Here is a 10,099-nt window from a genome sequence, read left to right on the forward strand (position 1 = left end):
TTTTTGCGGGGGTAAAAGAAGTATATTATTCTGGAGCAAGGGAGTTCCTCCCTACATAAACTAGGGATGTTAGCTGGGCCAGAGTGGAGCCAGACCACAGTACGGTCCTTCATTCAGGAAGGCATACCATCGTTTTGCTAAGTGTATTTGTGACTTTGTATTGGAAAAACCTTGAAAGATCAACACGTGAAAAAGATTTCGTCGCACATCAAGCAAGAAATTAAAGGAGTGAAATGCCTTGTTGTTTCTTTGTTTTCCGCCAATATTTCAGAGCTCACGAATATATTGATGGGAGACTAGAAGAAATGTAACCCTACGATGATACACCTCCAAGAGCATTATCACTCTCGATTTACATGTAATTTTGTTCTCAAAGCAAGTCCATGAAAGCATCCATATATATAGTATAGTAATGTCATGCTACAAGTGTTAACTTGCATTTCCTTCATAAAAAATGATCTTTTGGGGTCATTTAAGAGTTGTGAATGCAAAGGTCCCTCTAGAGATAAGAAATGATATCCATACAAGGTGTGCTGTGGTGAGAAATGCATGTAAAAAAATGCATGATGCATGAAACATAAGATGTCTCATAGGCCTAATCAGGTTTCAATTCCACTCGGCTGGTGGCATGCAATTGGTGGAGAGGGCTCCGCGAGCCATTGAAAATGCTTTTTGCGCGTGTCCACATAGCATGAGAAAACAACGACGTCACCGTTTGTTGGCACGATCAGCTGGTAGGTGTAGTGGTAGTTGTGTTGTGTTGGGTGCTTTCCTGCACCAACAGACAAAATCTGCCAAATCTCTACTCCTAATGAACGAGTTGGTTGAATAGTCCCCCCCACTTTCAACCGGTTTATTTTCAACCGGTTTTTCTTCGTCCCACCTCCCACCAGCCCCTCTCACCGGTTTTTCTCTTTTCTCGTCTGACCGGCAATACCCAACGTATTTATGGTAATCAATCATAATTAATCCACGTATAGTAATAAATCAATCCAGGTATGGTAAGGTCATAACTCAGGAAATTTTGAATATGGTAATTATATGGTAATAAATTTAAATTACCCCAAAGGCTATCAATCCAGGTATGGTAAGGTCATAACTCGGGAAATATCGAATATGGTAATAAATTTAAATTACCCAACGTATTTATGGTAATCAATCATAATTAATCCACGTATAGTAATAAATCAATCCAGGTATGGTAAGGTCATAACTCAGGAAATTTTGAATATGGTAATTATATGGTAATAAATTTAAATTACCCCAAAGGCTATCAATCCAGGTATGGTAAGGTCATAACTCGGGAAATATCGAATATGGTAATAAATTTAAATTACCCAACGTATTTATGGTAATCAATCATAATTAATCCACGTATAGTAATAAATCAATCCAGGTATGGTAAGGTCATAACTCAGGAAATTTTGAATATGGTAATTATATGGTAATAAATTTAAATTACCCCAAAGGCTATCAATCCAGGTATGGTAAGGTCATAACTCGGGAAATATCGAATATGGTAATAAATTTAAATTACCACTAGGTATGGTAAGGCTATCGATCCAGGTATGGCACGCCCTCACCTGATCACCTATCACAATCTCCAGCCCCACGCACGCACCAAAGAACCCACCCGGCACCAAACGCAGCTCCTCTCGATCCCCTCGAGTAAACGCCGCCACCGTCGTGCGATCTTCCTGACACAGACGCCGTCGCCGCCTCCTTCCCACCTACGGCGTCCCCCACGTCCATGGTGATGGCGCTCGCGTCCTACACTGACCCTCCGCCTCATATAGGTTGGTCGTTGATGGAGTGGGATGTGCCGCTGCGGTTTGGGGAGGCGCAATCATGATCTCGTTGGGATCTCAGTGTGGACTCGTTCTCTGCGATGAAGGATGGCGCTTCCTCCCTAGCAAATGGGATCGGAGGAAGGGGCTCTACGTCATGAATGTCGGCGAGGCAGCGGCCGAAGGCGAGCCCGACGGTGAGCACGGGTGTTCGTCCCATGAAATAGGCGGCCACGGAGGGCGGATCTGAGGCCACCCCAATCGCCGGTGGCCCTTCCTCCCATCGCTCATCGCCTCCATTCTCTCTCTCCTCTAAATCTTTGTCGCCCCTGCCTGATTCTGGCCGACGCCATCCGGCTCTCGCATCGACCACCACCAGCACGGCTGCGAACGAGGCGCAATCGCAGACGCCGCCGCCGCCATCCTCATCCACCTCCTCCACCATCCTTCCCAGCCGTCGTCGGGGGCACCCGCCATCTGCGCTCTAGCCCACCCGCTCCCTCCTATCCCCTCCCCCTGCCTGCCAGCCTCGTGATCCACCGCACAGATGGCAGGTACTACAGCGACCTCCTCCCCAGCGGATCCGGCCTCCTCCGATGGAGATCCATCCTGGGCACCGCCTTATTCTCATGCGTGCACGTCTATATCAACGTCTCATTCCACCTCACCTGAGCCTTTACCTTCCCACCTCTGCTTCAGATCCACATCACTTTGCAAGGTATGTGCTTGATTGTTCCGAACTGGATCGATGGATTGTGCAAGGTACTTTGGGTGTCGTCATTGACGGCAATTGTCACGCCATGCTACCATCGGAGGGGTCCCTCATCGATGATTAGGGTCTTCCGAACTGCACGAGCTCCATTGAGAAGGATGTTTTTAATTCTGGTTTTGCCTACATGCTTTCTTTGCCTGTATCTACTTAGCTAATGTCTTCTTATAGATAGTAGCTGCTGAAGTGGTGATCAAAGTTGTTCACTATAAGGAAACAACCATGATAACAAAAGTGTATATTCCCTGACCTTTGACCTGAAGTACTTTTTCATTAGAAACTTGCAACAGCCAGGCATTGAAATTAGCAACAGCTTCGTACGTACTGAACTAATTTGCAGCAACACGTACTAAACTACCCCACTATGGACTACATATATTTAGGAACGGAGGGATTAAAACTCTAGCAAACAGCAAACATGATCTCCTCTTCCAGTAAGCCAGTGGTAACCATCTTTGTCCCTGAATTACTGGACTGCTTAGTGCTTACAGAAGTAAGCTTGTTACTTTTTTTGTGATCTCTTGCAGATATGTACAATATATTATGGGGAGATTGCAGGAACTTCTGAACCGGTCGTCCAACAGTAGGTTCGTACTTCATACCAGCATGATGGTGTGTTAGGTTTGCTTCACTTACTACTTGTTCGATTAGAATCATATTGGTGCCGTTGTGTCCAGGATATGAGTGAATTTTTGTGCATTTGGGCTGTTAGGCATGAAATGCAGGAAGTTTAGGCAGTACGGCCTGAAGATTCCTTAAGGTTAACCGGAAATGACTACAAACTTGTTTAATTCTGTAGGTGCAGGTGCTGCCGGTTGATGGCGGCCTAACCATGAGTGTAACTGAAAGTGAACTAGGGCGATGTGCGGAAAAAAAAATCTTAGCACATAGGCTGAATTTGTATACTACTTCAAATTTATTAGGTAGTACTCCCTCCGTATGTATATCACTTCCGAAAACAAGTTCGGGTTATTAGGTAGTACTATTGAATTTCAGGATTGATACTTGAAGATTTTAAAAGGTTACTAAATTTTGTACCAACTCTACTGTTATGTATAGGAAGAACATGCTCTAAAATATTTATAATTCATATGAAAGTGATCATTTGATTATTAAATCATGCCCCTAATAAGATAAGTTCTTGTCACTTATTTCTTGACAAATTTCCATTGTTCAGGTTCTGACTTCATTTGTTGAGCTATTTTAATTTTTGTATGAGAGAAATGAAAAACTTTATGACTGGTATGTTGAAACTTTGATCAGTTCATTGTGGAATAATGGCGGTGATTTGGATTCTTAACTAAATTATGATAGGCTTCCATTTTGGCGGCTCTGATTTGGTTTTATGTGTTTTTTTGTTACCAGGTAGAAAATACTTAATGCTGGTATCCCAGAGTTTTACTTACTGGATATAAATAGAAATGAGGCTTATTTATTGAGAATTTTAGCTGTAGTGTGTGTCAGTGCCCTTGTACTTTTCAAGTGAAACCTTGAAGAAAAGCATAATGAAGGTTATGCTGATAGCGGTGGCGCGGAAAGAATATAAAATTGAGGGTACAAAAGTATTAGGATCTCCATGCCGGCAAATGTAGTGTGTTGCACTGATTGCAATTACTTCTTTGCTGTTATTTGTTGTTACTGCCATAGTTTATTTTTTGTGCTTATCATAGCTCATGAATACACGTGAGTGAAATTGGGTATAGTATATATGCATTCTTTCGGAGTTTTAAGAAGGATAGCATAGAAACATTTCTTAGGGTTGTGGCATAGTTGTGTGGTACTTCTGCATTTGCAGCATTTACATATCATGTAATTACAGCTTAATGCAAGCATTGGAATTGGTTATAGATTTCCTTTGATTTAAATTTCTGAATGTTAACAATAATGACAACTTGTGACATGCCTAAATTTAATTTCCATTGAGATAGAGTGGGCTCTGGATTATGAGATGGAATGCAATTAAAAGCCATCTGATCTGGCCATGGTTGGTTGTCACAGAATCCTTGATATATGTTCTACTTTGACTTGGAGTGTGCGGCTATGATATTGTAAGTGATGAGTTTTTTTAGTGCTGCAGGAGGTCAGACAGAGGTAGAAATTTTTAGTGCCAAATGAAATAGGTGGTAATTATTACACTCTTTATTTGCAAAAAATGAGACTGAAACAATGCTAATTTAGTATGTTCTGTACTTGTAGGAAGGCTATGAAGGAAGTGTTCTTCCCTTATTTTTATGAAGGTAAGGTCTTGTTATTAGATTCCTGCTACTCTACATTGCTTGACTGCTCTCTTTTATCAGTTCATGGCCTTAGGGTCCATCATTCTCTTTCAACACTTGATGCTTATTTACTTTTCTTGGGCGGCTTCTTTTCGATAGTCATCTGATTTAAAAATTCGAGCATGTGTCACTTTAGTATGTTTCAGTTTCAGCAAAAATCCGATGATTCTTCCGTGGGGATAGCCAAAGTCAAGATGTCGACTACAGACTCGTCGCAGACTTGCAGTGAACCTGGATGCGGCGAGCCTGATTTGTGGATCGATGGCGGGTCTTGACTTTGTTAGGCTGGGATTGGATGGTTGCGGAGGGTGGTGTGCTTGGTTGGGTTCCCATGGAAGAATGTGGCCTCCTCGTGGATCTGGTCATGCCCATCCTAGAGAACATTGTGTCCCTAGCTCCCTCGAGGAGCAAGGACAGTGCAAGCGGCAGCAGGGGGTAGGGGTAGATGTGGGGAGGGATGTCGGTGGCTGCTCGAGGTCATCATGATGAAACCCTTGACGTCCCATCTTTATCAATGGAAGTGGAAGAGCACGAAGTCGAGATTGGATAGGAGTTTGAGTTTTTTTTTGGCACCGATCGGTTCCCCACTTTAGAGATGTATTTTTTTTGCGTGCGAGCAAACAGTGGGTTGATTCTAAAAGGGATAGGCACTTTTCAACAGAAGTGCATGACGGACCAAAAATATGACCTCATTTTATTCGTTTGATAGATATCGTATTATTCGTTGTTGTTCGTTCGGTGAAATTTCCTAATATTTGATTGTTGTGTTTCTAATTAGAGCACCCCATAATCACCCAATATGAGGGGATGATAAATGAAAGATACTGATTATAAATTTTGAAGAGCCCGTGGCAACGCACGGGCGTTATACTAGTTAAAGTTACAAGATAAGGTGAAAAAGATTTAACTGGAAAGAAAAGAGGAAGGGGGCTCACACAGTGAAACTAGGGGAAATGTTTGGGGGCAGGGTCTGTATCACACTTTAACTACCATCCGTAGGTGTAAGTTTTTTGCTGTGTTTGTGACGGCCGATCATGTTGCCATGTGCTATCTATTGCCTAGGTGGCGCTGTGGTGGATAATACAACGACGACATTCTCTGTGACACCGACGAGTGGGGTATGTCCACATCTTCAAAATCCCGGTGGACTCGATTGAACTTGCCTAGTTTTTTTCTTTTGAAAAAGAAAAACTTTCTTTGCTCAAAACGGGACAACACCCACAATACCACCTATGTGTCAAATCGTATTACGAAATTATAGAAGCAAATAGAGTGAGAGTTTATTAGCAAAACAAATTACTGTAGTAAAGTACGACTCCTCCACCAGTACGACTTCTCCACCATCGTTCTGAGTTGGTACGACAGACTTGTAGGTCCATTTTGCATCTACCATTTTTACAGGAAAAAAAAGATAAAAAAATTGAATTGGGATCACTCCTCTCACTGGTTATTACGAACCATAGAAAAGGCTAAAGCCCATCCTAAAAATAAAAATACCCCCCCAAAAAACCAGTGACCTGTCAATTCTGTTAACTACAAAAAAAAATTAACTGTAATAATTTGAGCTAAATATGTTCGTACGACCACAAAAAAACATTAATCATTGATAAGCCAAAGTCATGCGGTCCTAGAGACCTCTTGTCAGTCTCACATGAACTGAGATGCCAGACAGCTAGTCATCTAGCAGTATGGTAAACATTTCACTGGATCATGTGGCAATGGAAACCGAGGAATACCTAGTGGAAATCATTGTGGTCAAGACGCCGATGATGGTGTTGCAGCTTCAGCACCTTGAGACACCCCTAGAAGGTCGAATATCCATCGTCAAAAATACTGGAGCTCTTCATCCACAAGTGAGTGACCAAGAGTTGGGCAAGTGTGATAGCATACATGTTCAAGGAAAAAAGCGATGAAGAACAATATAGTTAGCGAAGCTTAAAAATCAAAGCTCCAATGTTGAAATTCATCTGGTTGTGTACCACCTTGAATTCGCAGGCCATGCCAAGCTCTTGGAGAAATGTGCATCCAGCATGCTCGGCTTCAAAAAGTACCGCCCCATCTGCCTTCCCATGGAACCATCAAACCGGCGTCTGCAGGTTTTTAAGAAATCAACGACAACACATTTGCTGGAAGATTTTGGTATGAAATATGTTCAGTTTAATCATGGTTGCTGGGCTGTTGTTACCTTTCTGGCTTCAGTTGCCACCCTGTCCGCAAATGATTTGCTCAGAGGAACTGAACCACCGAAAACAACACACCCACCTAAAGTTTTGGGGAGAGCTGAAAACTTGCTATGGCTAGAGCACCTGCGAAAGGCAAATGGAAATCAAAATTTTATGAGTGCTATCTTGACACCAGAGATGATAGATGCATATTTCAGTGCTTCACCTCAGTGGCTCAATCCACAAACAAATATGCTTGTAGGACATGTTCAGGCAGCCATCTCTCTGTCTAACATTTCGCGCACATGCTCAACAGCTTCTAGGACTCCTTCCTCATCTCTAACAGTGGTCTAAGAAACAGAGTGGGGATGATGAGCAAAGTAAATAATAATAATGCTATAATAACAAAATAGGTATTAACCTGTAAATGTTTAGAAACTAAGGTTAGTTTATCTATTCTTTGTCCCATTCTGAGTTCTAAATACTCTGCTTTTGTAAGTTGTTCACTGATGCCCTTGAATTGTCATGTGGATTCTAACAGGGTCAGTTTGGTGCAAAAGGTCCATTATGATGCAAAGTGCTCAAAAACTTCCTCTATCTTTTAAATCTTAAAATTGATGAGAAAATGATGTCATGCTGTTATTTAGTAACAGTGCAAAAGATAGTAACTTATTATTCTTGAACAACAGTCCTATAAATTGAAGCAAGCAGATTGCAGCCTCGGCAAGTAACACTAGCCAGTTTTCAGCAGTAACGCAGGCTGCTCTGGATCAACACATATATACTGCTGACGAGAGACTGCAAGTGGCTACAGTATTCTTAAATGACTCAACGGTAAGCGGTCATTTCAGCAGGGTAAATTGAGCAGAGAATTACAGCGGTTATGGGAAACTCCAGGATGCCGAAACACCGCAAATCGGTCAACCAGCAGGATGAGATCACATCACATATATGTTTCCCCCATCGAATCATTAACAAAACTTGGGCACGATTCGGGCAGCAGGTGTACATACCTTAGCAGGCGAAAACAGGCAGGTTTGCAATTTAGATTTAGAGGAAAAACAGTTATGTTTGGTATTTCAAATCAGAGGTACAAATAGGCATGTTTGTAATTCAACAGAAATTCAATAGTATGAAACAATTTTGTTCCTGTTGCAATTCAAATGTGTGTCTAACTTCTGAAATAGAATGACTTATGACATCAAATGTAACATGCCACTGAGTAGGAACCAGAAGTATCCTCCAAAGGTCTCAAAACTCCGAAGGAACAAAACTCTGGCAAATACGCCCAAACTCCCGAGGAGATATATATACACTGAAGATCAACCTGCTAGGCATAATCTACCTTGGGCACTGTAACAGATGTTATGTTTACTTATGATAGTGTATAATTAGCACTATCAATAGACTAACATTCCATTGTTGTTTGCCTACAGTACCAATGTACATGGTTATGGCCTGCAGCCCATTGATGTTAGCCTGCCTAAATTGTAGATTTACTGGACTAATAAAAAGAAGAGCACAAAAAGGAAAGAAGATAAGGATAAATATCAGCACATTCACAAGATGACAAAAAGCTAGGATGGATTCACATATAGGTCTAGCCAACATATATAATTATCAGCAATTCACAGGAAGCTGGCATGGATTCATATAATATAGGTCTAGCCAACATAAATTCTGATGAACTTACTCATTCTCCTCCCGAATATATGTGAAAACTTCAGGACAAGACAACATGATCTAAAGGACAGCAGTGCATATCACATAAATACATACATATATAAGCTATAAGGACAGCAATACATGCTCTCTAGTCAGGCGGTCAGACATTTCCTCTGTCTAGGTGAAGTGCTTGATGTGCTCCATGCAAGCGTCTCTCAGCTTGCTGCAACGATGCTGATCGGCAAGAGCTAATGTGGCGACGACACTCTCGGCCATCTAGACCCTTGCAGAGGATGGCCTCACACATCAGCTTGAGCCTGTCCATGGCATACCTATATGCAGCCACAAGCAGATGCCTGATCACCTCCCTCTTGTCATGGCTGTCAAGGAGGTCATCCATGGCAGGCAATGAACCTGTGTATATGAAGTGAAGAAATGCTCCGAAGACGGCGGGCTGCATGTCCACAACCTCAATGCACTGCTTCTCGGTGTCGAACATTGCCATTGGCCCATAGAGCTCTGCTTGGAAGACCGGAGACCGCATCGCGAGCACGATCTTGTGTGCCTAGAAGGTCTCCCCACTGACATTGATCACCAAGTCCGCTCTTTTCTTCCCCTCAAGCAGCCTTGCGAGATTATTTGACAGGTCAGAGGGCGGCACCCCGATCTCGGGTGCCTTGGTGGTCTTGGTCGCCACGGCCGGTATTTTCTTCAGAAGAACAGTCACATCGCACTGGATCACGATGCAGTCATCCTGCAGGTACGGGGATGCCTCCAAGAGGTCTCTCTTCATGAACATGTAAGCCCCCCTGACATGGTCGTTCTTGCAGGAGTCGAACGCCGGGAAGGACAAAGGCCGGGAGAAGATGAGTGACGACAGACCGGTGGCCCGGTTGGTAAGCCTCAAGTCGTAGAGCGCCCTCACGAGCTCGACGCAGACTGAAACGTGGTCCTTGTATTCAGAACTGAATCCGTCGGGGTAGTAGCGGAAGCACCAGTCGTAGCCGCCGATGGCGAAGGTGGCAGATCTGATGAAGTTGCCGACGCCGAGGCCATTGTGCAGCCTGTAGCCAGCGACCGTGAACACGTGTGTGCCCCGTGCCGTATCCAGGATGCACGCGGAAGCCGTAGTCGCCGAAGTAGGCCTCTGCGGTGCCGTCATTGCCGGCGCTCGTGCGGAGGGGAAATTAGGGCGGCGGCGGCGACGATAGGGTTTTTGGCAGCTACCGAACTCTGCTATGCTCGAACTCTCCTCTGTTCTGCTCTACAGCTGGACCATGGGCTGCTACCACTTCGGCCAGTTCACTCAAATCCCAACTCAGCTCAGGTACTGTAGGCAATTATCACAATTGCCACTCTTAGTTTTTGACAATTATCATAATTGTCACTCTATTTTTTTTGCTTTTGTCATGAAATGGCAATTGTGATAATTGTTAAAAA

The 10,099-nt window shown here is 43.3% G+C and overlaps 2 pseudogenes; both read right to left on the bottom strand.

Annotated features, from left to right (window-relative positions):
- Positions 1-6,587: 6,587 nt before the first annotated feature.
- On the bottom strand, positions 6,588-8,005 carry LOC147987468 (putative carboxylesterase Os04g0669600; annotated as a pseudogene).
- Positions 8,006-8,836: 831 nt separating this feature from the next.
- LOC125505955 (BTB/POZ and MATH domain-containing protein 1 pseudogene) lies at positions 8,837-9,821 on the bottom strand (annotated as a pseudogene).
- Between the last annotated feature and the right edge of the window lie 278 nt (positions 9,822-10,099).

Source organism: Triticum urartu, chromosome 2A (genome assembly GCF_056163025.1).
Source record: "Triticum urartu cultivar PI428250 chromosome 2A, HENAU_Tu73, whole genome shotgun sequence".
In the NCBI taxonomy this organism is placed as follows: Eukaryota; Viridiplantae; Streptophyta; class Magnoliopsida; order Poales; family Poaceae; genus Triticum; species Triticum urartu.